This window comes from Amblyomma mixtum, chromosome 8, assembly GCF_055824585.1.
Source record: "Amblyomma mixtum isolate Tamu chromosome 8, ASM5582458v1, whole genome shotgun sequence".
Classification (NCBI taxonomy): domain Eukaryota; kingdom Metazoa; phylum Arthropoda; class Arachnida; order Ixodida; family Ixodidae; genus Amblyomma; species Amblyomma mixtum.
Window position 1 is genome coordinate 16000625 of NC_143019.1, and position 13136 is coordinate 16013760.

Genomic DNA, 13136 nt, shown 5'->3' on the forward strand with positions numbered 1-13136 from the left:
ATTTCTCATGCCTGGCTAGAAATGGTTTGGTAAGCTATTTTTTTTCATTTTAGCACTTGGTACCCATATTTATGTGGCACTGCGTCTTCTATACAGGGATTTTACAGTATTTGGGACGTGTGTACAATTGTACAGTCCCGGCCATAACACTACATGCACGCTTTGGCAATCAAACTCTTTTTGTGCCTTATCTAACGAAGATTAGGAAGTACCTTATACATACAGCACATACTACTGGTTCTCTTGCGTATGTATAAGAATGTATAAGAAAATTTCCAGTGCAGAAGTATGCTGCATAATATTTTGGCTGCGCCTCTGCATTCAGTGCCTGATGGAGATAAGAATGTTATTTTTGCCTTTGGCTTTTCTTACCTGTTTCTCTCGGCATAAAGCTCTTGTGTATGCCCTAGTCATGTGTTCATTGCAGTCCCAATGGTAGGATCAACTTTGAGCTAACTTCAAGTCGTGAAGTCATTTTTCTTGTGAAGGTGTTTGAAGAAAATAGCGTCCCTGAGCTTCTGGCTTTTTAGGCAGAATGAACTCCTGCTCTAATCAGCAGGAAAAACAAAACTCCCTCCAGTACATAGTTTTGTCGGCCACCAACAAGAGAGAATGATGCGTATCAGCACTGAAAGTTTTTGTTCAGTTCCCAATCACTGGATCTGACTGGCAACGGGAGTTTTCTGAACATCTCCTGTTCCAAGTGTGTATGCAGAATGAAATGAATGTCCCTTAATAAGCATAGGGTTTTATTTGGTGCATAGTCTTTTCAAAGACTTCGAACCTGGAAAATAAATCTCAGGGGCCCTAGGTGGCTCACCTAGGTTGCTTCTCTGGCAATTTTTCGCTCACAGTGCCGATATTTGACGTTTTCTGTCAATTCACTCTTCTATGTTTTTGCCTCAAACCCTTTTCCTCGCAATCGCCTGTGTGCTTTTTTACTTGGCAACCACCGGCCAATACCCCCGCATGGGTATTGTCAGTCGCTGGTCGCCTTGATCGATCACACCCGTTCCAACTGAACACGTTTATTCAAGGCATATCTCGGATACATGATCTCCATCACATGACGGTCGGAGTCGCTCTCCCTGCTCCTCCCCTCTTTCTCTCTGCCGCCCTCTCTCCAGCCCCGTCTCCGTTTTCACGCGGCCGCTCAGGTCACGCGCGCGCGCCGATCCAGGTGGCCGTGGTTCTCACCTTCTAGCTCTCGTGATATCGCCTAGCTGGCGCTAGGCGTCCGGAGATAGTGGGAGACTCGAATGCTTACAGTATATGTGCCATGGCTTCTGAGGTTAACGTTAACAACGGAAGCCTTGGTGTCCAGATGAGTATCTTAACGAACACGTTAAAAAGCCTCTCGCTTCGAAGTGAGGGCCCCCGGGCCCCAGGAAAGGCCACGGCTGGACTGGATAGCCGCCGCCGCTCGAGTCCGGCCGTGGAAAGGCTTCACGCCTGAGCGCGAGCTCCCTTTAGCGGCGCCACCAGCTCGTCCTTCATAGAGTCACCGGAAAAATTTATTGCAGTGACTCTAGATTTGGTTGTGGGGGTTTATCATCCCAAAGTGACTCAGGCCATGGGGGACGCCGTAGTGAACGGCTCCAGAAATTTCGACCACCTGGGGTTCTTTACTGACATCGTACAATACACGGGCCTCTAGAATTTCGCCTCCATCGAAATTCGACCGCCGCGCCTGGGATCCAACCCGCGTCTTTCGGGTCAGCATTCGAGCGCCATAACCACTGAGCCACCGCGGCGGCTACTCCAATGACTCCAGTCCCGTAAAGAGAAGGGCGGAACGCATAATAGCATTCAAACCATTCGAACTGCGCGCGTCTGAAGCCGAAACCGAAAGTTGATTCCAGTTTCCGTTTGGTGCGATACATCTGCTCCACTTTGTTTCCACTTCTCCACTCCATCCTTCTCTCGCTCCGCGCCCGCTATGAACCCTGAAATCGCTTACATGTCTTGAATGGCGGCAAATGAAAAATAAACAGAACAGGATTCAAAGTTTAAGAGAGGAGAGAGAAAGTTACAAAATAAATACCAGGCAAGGTGGCTATCACCACCGCCTCGATACAAGGGGGAATGTCATCTATCTATCTTTATGGATTTCCTTTTTCTGTAGAGTGTGGTCACGCCAGCCGCAGCCTCCTCTATTTTAGAGGAGGCTATGCGCCAGCAAACTTATGGTTAGCGTTTTCGTGTTTGGTTAAGGAAATAAATGCGTGCGCTTACTGCAGGGCTGAGTGCGGGCGGCTTGATGCATGCCAGCTTTCGGCGAGTGACTGGTGGGAGCGTGCTCTGACTTAGTGCGCGCTTGGTGAGCTCGGTCGTTCAACTTGGTGAGTAGCTGTTCAAACGTCGGCTACAGCTGCAGGATGAAGAGCAGTTTGAAGAGAGAATCTGTAGCCTTGCCGTCCAGAGCGGTTCTTTGAACGCGTCGCGGGCAAATAAACGCTGCAATCTGTAAGGTTCCAGCTGCGCTGACGCATAATCGTGTATTTTGAATGGATGTTTACTGATGACAGGCATGCTGACGCGATGGGCTCTTTCCTCGTTGGCGGTGAGCTCACTGCATGTAATTTTTGCTGTAGCGCACACTAGTATAAATATCAGGCTCTCAACATACGTCACATAATTGCATCACAGCTCGCCCAATAGACGAAGTCGCTGTATACCTCAGGTTTACCCTTGAAAGTGTCGCTGTCCAGTTCCTTGTGTGACCCTGTTACCAGCCCAATCTGCCTTTTTCACACGGCTGCTCTGCGCATGCGCGCCTCTCCTCCTCCTGCTCCACTGGTTGAAAACAAATCGCCAGCTCCTACTGTGCATGCATAGTTCATGTTAATGACAGACTCAAGCAACAGATGGCAGCAGCTGCTAGCCATACACTCACCGCTTTGGAGGTGCAGCTGGTGCCTCGTGGAACCTGACTGCGCCTGCATTTGTACACTATAGCCTGCATAGCCCACATGCATTTGTTTCCAACCAGTTTTCGCCCTCCTCCGAGAGGGCGCGCCGTTGTGAAAAAGCTGGATTGAAGGTCTTGACTGTAGTTCCATCAATGGTCACATTGTTCCTAGACCGTGTGACAGTATTATAAAATTTTTTTGTCTCCGTTAACTTCTTTAACAGTAGGCAACCTGTTTATCTTGAAGGCTTATCTTGCGATAGTCGGTTTGCCATTTTTGATAACTTAAGCTCCAGCACTGACCTTGACATACTTGTTGAAGGCCTTTGACGCGTTCAGCCAACTTGTTGGAAGAATCAGTCACATGATCTCACATGCCTTATCCATAGCACCACACAGTTCTTGTGGCAGCAACAACTTCCCATGCTTTGGAGCCTCAACCCAAAGAAGCCTCTTGTGTACGTCAACCAGGTTCACAACATGAGCGGCACTTCGCTTCTGGACCACTTGTACCAGGTGCTCAACCCTGGCCCCAAATTCACCTTAGAGCCCCAAAAGACTGCACCAGAGCTGCTTGCTATCGTAAGGAGTATCTCAGAACGGGCCCAGGACCTGAGACCAGTAGACAAATCCTGGAAGGCGTTGACGTTCTGATGTGATAGGACTCAGCCCAAGCACTTGCCTATCAAACAAAACCTCGCTGTAACGGAAAGGGAGGAAGATGGGAGTGAACGAAGACACCATATTCACTAGACATGCCTTTGTTCATTCCAAACTATCAAGCTGGCATGGCGGAGTGGTTAGCATATGCTCGTCTTGCACTCCGGAGACCCTGGTTCAGTTCCCCAACTTGACCAATTTCCTACTCGGTTTTATTTATTTATCTGGTCTGACTAGAAAGGTTAATTATGCTAATTGGTTAATTAATCAATTAACGAAACTCATTCCCTCTTACTTGGAGCATCACTATACGATCTCTTTAATTGGTTGCATGGTTACTAGCCAAAGTACCATTGGCCCTGTTTGAAATTCGCACACTGTGACGTCACGACCATTTCGACCAATTGAAACAAGGTAAGCGTAGCTACGGCGGCCACCTAAGGTCTCGCTTTGGCTGTCTGAGTGTTGCTTTCGCAAAAGACTATTGACTAACTGCGTGAAAAGTCTCTGGCCTTTGTGACCATGCACAAGGAAAGAGGATTTGTTGTTCTGCGTAAGGATACGTTCAGCCAATAAGCACTTGAAGCCATCAAGTCATTATATAAGGAGTGCAGAAAAACTAGTCTTGCAAAGTCTAAGTGCAAGGTTAAAAAATTGTGCAAGCAGTATAACTTAGACACGCTCTCCTCTTCGATAAAAAACTGCAAAAAACTTAGTTTGAACGTGCTTTTACCACCACAACACATAAAACTGACATGCCGTTTCGTGTTATTGTGTTCCAGAAAGGTTCTTAGCAAAGACGTTTAAGACATTTTCTGCAAGAACAACACACTCGGCTCGGGAAGCACTGCAATAGTATTGTTAATGGAGATGCTCATAACCTTAGCATTGATTATCGTGATTGCAAGTGCATCCCGCAGTTAAAAAATTTGCGAGTTGTTGCAAGAAACAAAGATCAACTGCGTAAGCACCGGGTTGATTACTTTTTGTCAAAAGAATTTCGTTTCTTGAACTGTATGACTTAGCCATTGTTATCTTGTGTGGATCCTGGTGCATGAGTATGCTGATTGCGGCATTTAACATTCGTTCTTTTGGTTGCCTTAGGTCTATTTATATGTGCAGCACACAGAATAAATGCCAGTTGTTAGTTAAGTGCTGTGTCGTGTTCGTTCCTACTCTTCCCTCTGCTCTCTTCTTAGGTCGTGTACCGTTGTGATGCTTCACATTCATCCTTTGACCAAGCTTCCCGCATGTGGCTTCTCCTAAACTTTTTGCGGCTAAATCTGAATTGCTTAGTCCGAATGTGTGCCCTCTTGTCTAAATGGGTAAGAATTGTGTTTGCTAATGTCTGCAATGCCTCTAGGTACGATCCTTCGTACAGTCAATAAAAACAGCGCCGGGGAAGGAAGAAATGAAACGGTGCTCCTAACAGTAGGACATATGAGGTGAAAGCTCTCAGGAGCTAAGTTATATGACTCTAAGCACTCAAACACTCGAAGCACTTGTGCCTGTGTTGGTCTTAGGGCTTTTTTTTTTTTCACTTGCGCTGTTTTGCTTTGTTTTACTTTGCAGGCATCTGAACCCATATTGTCAAGTCAGGGAGTACAAGCTACCAGTCGAAGACTCCTAAAAAAATCTGCTGCCAAAATTCATATGCTCAATGGACTGATGTTCACAGGTTAAGAATTATTGCATCAAATGATGCGAAATGTGGTATATTTGTGCAAAATGCACTCCGGCAGACCCTGTCTTGTTGCGCCTAGAGTTTGGCAGTATGAAACTGGAATTATGTGCATTGTCAAATATTGCATGTGTGGCTTTTTGTCAAGAGAACTGCATGCTAAAGAAACTGTGGTTATTTACAGAATGCCCTAGTAAACCATTCCTGATCTTGCTTCATCCGCTTTAGTGCCTCCAGTTTTCACAAGCTCCATACCTGTCTTGTTTTCTGTGGTTCTGCTGACTTGTTATGAATTTTATCGTCTTTTTTTTATGCCAGTGTATTGGACACACTGGTGAAAGCAGTTCAGGAGAAGCAGCGACAATAACTTGTTTTTACTGTTAAATCATATATTGAAAAATGAATTTCAAAAGTGTATTGTTTTAACTAATATCAACTAATGGTAATTCATGCAAATTTATTCTCTCTTGTTGAGAGGAAATCTAGCATATGGTGCAATTAATTCCAAGTTTGGCATGACTGTTCACGTTTAATTACACGAACAAGGTTACTGACACTGCCTAAACAATAACTTTTTTTCTGTGAATGTGGTTTTCAGCCTGAGGATATTATACCTGTAGGCTTCTCATAGCAGTAGGCGGTGTTTTGCTATATTACATACAGAAGTCTTCATCTTAGAATTTAGCTGTTAATTTCTTTTTCTTCCAGAAAGTACCTGTGCATGTCTGTCAGCTCCCATATATTCATGTATTGCAAATGTTTAACAACTCTCACTGCTTTGTTCTGAGAAAAATGCATTAGCCTCAGCAGGTTTACAAAATCCATGCGATTCAAAACATGCTGTTTTTAACTTGGTTACAACTTGATTAAACTAGGTGCAAACATTTGTCAAGGTAACCTTCATATATTTGCAACCCTAATTGTTGGCCTCAACCGTAAGCAGACTTCGAAAAATAAAATCTTGTTTCAAAGCTGACTCCACTTTAAAGTCAAGCTGTTGAATCTAGCCTCTGTGAGCCTCTGTGACATTTGAAACAAGCCTTTTTACACTTACATGAAGTTTGTCTGCAGTCACGTAACTTGTCATGCTGTCGGATTCATGGCCGGTGAGATAAACATTCCTTCCATTCATTATAGTGTGTGCAGTCACAATTATGAAAAATCAACCGACATTCTTGCGGGCGCTTTTGCTTGAGTACTGTGAGGAAGTGGGCTATGTGATGCGAGCTTCATTTTTATGTCTGCTTTTTGGGTGATGTTGCTTAGTTCTTGCAAGTGTGTATTGTTGCATTTGCTGTTGCTGTGCATTCTGGCTCTTCATGACATGCTCATTTCCTTGATGGATGACCTGCATTGAAATTCTAAAGCTGCACAGTACTTACTCAGGCTACCAACTGTCGTTCGGAAACTAAGTTCGCTAGAATTACTTTAAGGTGACCTTCAATGAACCACAGAAGTTGATTCATCTTATTGGCTGTTTGTCTTCTCAGAAGTGCCCCTAAAAAGAATGTGTGAATAGCAAAGTGTGTCCAAATATTTTGTGTGCAAAAGCAACAGACGAGATGACTTTGGAGCAAGAAGATAACTGTGGAAAGTGTTTACTGCACTACATGATATAATCTGTGAGCATCGCTGCATAACATAATCTGGCTAAAAACACTATTGGCAAGTTTTTTTTTTTCTTTTGCTATCTTTCTCTCTTTCACAGTGGTGGCTCCAACTGTGGCTGGGTTCTTGAGTGAGTGCTTGCACTTGTGGAGCTTTATGTAATTGAATTTCTTAGTTATCTGATTTGTTCCACCTGTAATGCCTTGCCATTATGTGTTTTGCTCTTTGGGTGTCATGGCACCTGGTTGCTGTTTGTGTGTGATTTAAAGTTTATTAGTGTTGACTGAACATTCACTATGTTTCTTGTTTATTTCTGGTGAAACCTTGATATCTTGTGTGTTTATATGGAACTACTCACAAGTACCACATGCTGTAATTGTTTAGTTATTCAGAAGCCTTGGGTGCACTGTGTTCTTTTCTCTTGATGTACTTGTTCTTTGCTTTATTCTAGTTCTAACATCAGTCATTTTTGTTCATGCTTGATCATGCTTGTCTGTTCCCAAGTGGATGTAGTCTCCACTCAGAGGTTTTTTTTACTGACCTCTTGGTATCTCATAACAGTAGGGCATTCTGTTTTATGGCATATAAAAAAAGTGATATTTGCACTTTTTTTTGTTTCATGAATTCGTGTACCTGGTATTATATTATGTACTCTTTTATAAACCAAGTTGGTTGAATCAATTCCAACCCAATTATAGATCGGCAAGTCTTTTGTTTTATCATGAGGTTTTTTAAAAGAGATGCCTTCTCTTGGGATTCTGTAGAGCTGCCTGCTTTATTGGCACAATCAATTGCTAATCAAATCAAAATAGCCGCAAACTTAAGTCCTATCAAGTTGTGATGGAACAGGACATAGTGACTGGTATGAAAACACAAAAGAAGATGAGGAAGAAAAGTTCTTGCTGGACACATAGCGCTAGAAAAAAAATTAAGACTTAAACTACACGCATAGAAACTGGCTAGTTGGCTTGTGGGGAAACCAGTCTTGGCAACATATTGCCAGCGACAGTTCTGTGAAGGTTTGCTTCTAGTGTATACTTAATGTATAGAGACTTCACTAGACTGAAAGAATTTATTATGATGTAGTGTTATTGGCCATAGCACTTTGTCGCTGATTTGTTTATAGTATATGTGAGGGCTTCACTAGACCAAAAAGGTGCATTCTAATGCTGTCTAAAGTGTTATTGGCCATAGCACATTCTCACTGGTTTGTTTTTAAAAAATTTCCTTAGCCTGGTACATCTACAAAGTCCCTGTTATCATGAAGCCATTGATTGGGTGAAGACATGGGTCAAGTTGTGTGCATTTTATCTTGGTTACAAGTTGGTTTGACTTGGTCTGCCAATTTTTTTTTTGGTAATCCTGATTTAAAGTCAAACACCTTTACAGCAAACACCGCTATGACTAAATGACCTGTTTAATGAAGGAGTTAACTTGTGGTCTGTTGCCGATTGTAGATTGTAGACTCCACTGCAGCAAAGACTTTACAATGATTTTGTCTAGTTAATGAAATAATTGTGCGTTCCAGGTCATATACTTGTCATCTTATAACAAACATGCATGGCAAGGCATGATGGTTCCTTTGGTTATGATTTTATGCTATCAATATGGCACTATTCTAGAGCCACAAGGTGTCGCAACATCGCAGAGTAAGAGCAGCCCATGCTGACAATATTCCCGAACACATAGCTTTTTTCATGTGCAATCTGAAAGCCACTTCCTGCAATCATGGTTGTGGTAAACGACATCATCCCGCACTATGGCAAGCAGGCCGTGTGCAACCATGTTCGTGACCATGTGCAGTGCCCTTGCCTGCTAATTTCTTTGCTGGGCAGAACGTGCCTCTCCTGTAGTCATGATTCTCCTCTCTCATCACGTGCTTCGGGCGTGTGAGGGCTGGGTACCGACACACTTCGACCAGCGTTCGGTTTGAGTGGGGTTCGCGGTGAAGCTTAATCCAAAATTCGTGCCCCTAGTGCATTCAAAGACTCGTAAAGAGACACAGAAATACGGAAATTATTGGCAGCGAGAGCAACTTTGCTACTAGTGGGGAGCATGCGAGTGCCGTGCAGCAGCCCCTCGCACGAACCTTGCAGTGGTTCGTGCGAGGATGGGCAGTGAGGACTAGCTGCCCATAGATCCAAGAGAGGTTAATAACCTCTCTCAGTAATAACAAGCATTTAAGCAGTAAAGGTAATAGCAAGCATTTGACACTCAGCGAATGTTTTTTGCATCACTCCCGAGCCTTCTAGCAATGTACGCTCGTGGCTTGAAAAGATTAAGTCACCGGCAATTGCTTATTCCGTGAGGTGCACTATTAAAAAAATTTACCAACTTCTTCCACTAATTATATGCTGTACCTGATCAAAATAAATCCCGGTTTCTATCAAAATGCTGATCCTAATTTATTGGGCACCAGGCGGGGGGGTGTGATCGTTATAATGAACTGACCTCTGTAATAAAGTGATTCTGTTGTCTCATCCATTTTATTATAAAGACATGTGAATGTTTTCATCTGAAGCACAGGCCTTGAAATAATTCCTGTTTGAAACCGTGTTCTCATTAACGTTGAGCAATTGAATGTGATATCACATGTGCTTTTGCTTAAAGGGACACTGAGAGCAAGTCCATCCAATTATTCTCAGTCAAAATTAATTATCTGGCTCTTTCTGACTATATTGATGTTTACCTGGCAGCAAAACACACACTTATCACTGAAAATTTTGATTTAAAAACCTTTCCACCAGTCGATTCAAACTCTTGACGTCTAACAAAACCAACGGGTTGCCACCATTTTAAAGTGAACGGCAGTGTAATGTAGCCTCTGGGATCCGAGCCAAAAATCTCTATTGACGTAATCATTTTACTTGCGAAGTCGGCCAGTGGTGGCATCATCTATATTTCATATTTTGGTCTTTTCTAGCTTATCAGAGTTCCGTTTTCAGTTAAAGTAACGCCTTTGCCATTAGAATGCAGTAATCTTGATTTAAGCCAATTTAAGTCTGTCCTCGGTGTTCCTTTAAGGTTGACATCCACCTTCCCTAACTGATCGCCACTGTGCCACAAAAGCTGCAACACGTGGGGCCCTGTGTTTTTCTTATATTCGCATTCACTATGCAGGATTGTTCACCACGTATTACAAGCAGGAATCGCCTCCCAAAGAAATCAACCAGGGATGTCTGGGAGAACATGCAGACAAGGGGATGCACGAATGCCACCACTGCAGCAAGGTCTTCAAACAGAAAACTGACCTGCTGAGGCACCATCGCACCCACACAGGCGAACGTCCGTTCCGCTGCGACTTCTGCAGCAGTAGATTTGTAAGGAAGGGCCACCTGGTGGAACACATCCGCACACACACGGGCGACCGTCCTTACCAGTGCAACTATTGCAGCAGAACGTTTGTAGTAAAGAGTAACCTGACTATGCACCTACGCACGCACACAGGCGAGCGTCCATACCAATGTGACTACTGCAGCAGCAAGTTTTTTAAAAAGACAGCCCTGACTGAGCACCTCTATAGCCACACAGGCGATAGGCCTTTCAAGTGTCAGCTGTGCCCTATGTCCTTTGTACGACGTCGGTGTCTCGCAAGGCATATGCAAGCACACAGGGGCGAAAAACCGTATCGGTGCCGATTTTGCCCTGAGGCGTTCGCAGACAGCTGCACATTAAAATGCCACGAGCGAAGAAAGCACCCTTTGAGCGTGTACACTTAAGTTCTGCCTGTTGCCAACATTTGCTTTTACAAGCATGGCTGGCTAACCTGTCTCGTATCTCAGTGGTTACATTTCTATACTGCTGCCATAATCACCAGCTCTTCTTAGAAAGAGTTGCATGCTTTCAAAGCACACTTTAGGTGTTTTCTTGAATTCAAATGAGCCCACTAAGCTCTCACACAGGCTTTACTGGGATTGAAGTCATGTCTCAACCTGACATCTCTCTCAGCTGTCACAAGACCCCAGACTATTGGCTGTTTCCGATGAAACCTCATCGCTTTGTTTGCCCGTGTGTAATGGGACCTGTGACCAGCATTTGTGGGCATTTGAAATGTTGTGTCCTCTTCATGTGTCACGATCAAAAGCTCTGGCGTTCATCTGCTGCTAAATAGCAGATGTGTTCAAGGTAGCCTCATCTGTGAGGGCTATGCAAGCCAACGCGTGCAGAGACTTGAGTGTGCACAGTCATTGTTCTCATTCTCATGATTCGGGTGGACTAAACAATGGATGCTCTCATGAGGTTTGTACAACTTTCACTGCCACTTGTGCCCAGGGGTTGGAAAAGCTAAAGGACTTTTGGCTTATTCAGAGCTTCAGTTTCTGAGCTGCTCGTAGCCAGAGCTTATCTATAGCCAGTACCGTAAAGAAATTATTTTTCCTAGTTAAGCTCTTAGGGGTAAACCTCACTGTATTAATCTCTTGAGTGGTTATGCCAGTAGACAAAGGCATGCAAGAACTATATAGCACTTATTCAGACACAATTGTTTTAAATGCTTTTATTTCCTAAAATAATGACTGTGGAATAACCTTGCTGGTGATGTTCTTTTGCAGCGAAACTTGACGCTGATGAATGTATCTTTTTTTTTTTGCGTCAACTTGTATCTTCATTGTGCACTCTTTGTGCATCTGTATTTTTCATGCTTTATATGTTTTATTGTTTATATTTTGTGCTTTCTATTTTTTTTCGTGGCTTGAAATTGTGTGTTTAGTCTGTACTTTTTGCCATTGTGTTCCTGCGTATGTGTTTCTTCTTGCACTCTAATGTACATCATGGCAAATGACTTCGTATACTTACTAATAACATTAAAATTCTGCATTCAATGATCCACGCAGGTTTACACTGACACACACATCTTATATTTAGGGTTTCATGTGAATTCCAATCTTTTTGATCGACACACAATGCAAAACCGCCAAAGCATTGCGCATGCTTGGCTGTCTGGAGTGAAATCTTCGTAGTGCATTTATTTCTAAATGCAAGCTGCATATTTAACTTCATCAGAGATGCATATCATAATTGCATTGGGCATATCTAATCCAATCCCTACAAGCAGTTCAGAATTGTGCAGCACATTTCATATCTTATGATTGCTGGTGCCATTCTAACATAACTAAAATCTAGTTACCTTCATCACTTACAAATTTGCTGTCCCAAGGGTTTCATACCATCATGCATCTACATTGCCACTCGCCTCACTGATTTTGCACACATGCTATAATTGGTTGGAATAGTCTTCCGGAATACATTGCTAAAATTTGCAACCCACTAAAATTTAATAACAAATTAGGCACCTTTTGCACTCGTAATATCTCTTGTACAAAGCGTTCACCACGTGCAGGTTGATTCCATACAATGCAGCTTACTATTGTTTAATGTTCTAATTCCTTGTTTGTCAATATACATTTTTCTTGCTTGATTTTCTATTTGTTTGCACTTGAATTTTTATATTATAGTTTACTTGTGCGTTTTTAGACCTTGCACCATTTCTCGACTAGAATTTTCTGTGACTCCTCTCCCTCTTGCAATGTTCCAAGTTTGGAACCTGTGAGGTACACGAATAAAATAAATTCTGAAAATGAGATTGCTGTATCAATAAAAACATATGCAGATACTTTTGTCTTGAAGTCCCAAACTCGGTTTGTTTAATGCTAGTTGACGCTGCTAATTTCATACCATTGAAACACCTTCTGAGGAGAGCACGTCAACTCGCTCAATCACAGCATTGTGTTGTCATGAACACCTGAGCTTATAATACACATGTACACGCAGCAGAGAACCCGCAATCACGCGCGAAATTTGGCGAGCCCTTCCTGGTGACTTTTTTCATGCTCGAACCCTTGCTCACACTTACTTATACCACTTAAGAGACGGCTGCTGGTTAGATTCTTTCAGATGTCAACAGCTACCATGGCCGTGGCCAATATGCGGCATTGCTCCGGCGAGTCAGGAAGCTCCGCCCACGGGGACGGGGCCTTGCAGCATGCAAAAAGTGACGAGAAGATAGGGAAAAGGGCGAAGACGCTGAAATTTAAATTGTGACAGGTAACTCAACTTCTACCAAGCGCATTAAAAAATTCTTGCTGGAGAATATTCGTGAAACGGCATCCTTTAACCTCCCGGGGATACCACAACTTTATTGGAGCCCTTTTCAGAGCTTTAAATGCGGAGCACAGGAGGGTTGTCTCTCATAGACACTATCCTCGACAGAGAGCAGGCCACCACGCTCAGACGACTACAAACAGACACCTACCCAAGCAGAGCCATGTATCACAAAAT

At 43.3% G+C, this 13136-nt stretch overlaps 1 long non-coding RNA gene across 1 annotated transcript; it reads left to right on the forward strand.

The window, feature by feature from the left end:
* Positions 1 to 2132: 2132 nt before the first annotated feature.
* LOC149331472 (uncharacterized) lies at positions 2133 to 12607 on the forward strand. The gene is made up of 2 exons (XR_016285069.1): positions 2133 to 3985; positions 5144 to 12607. It is a non-coding gene; the product is annotated as an uncharacterized LOC149331472 (long non-coding RNA).
* Positions 12608 to 13136: the final 529 nt, after the last annotated feature.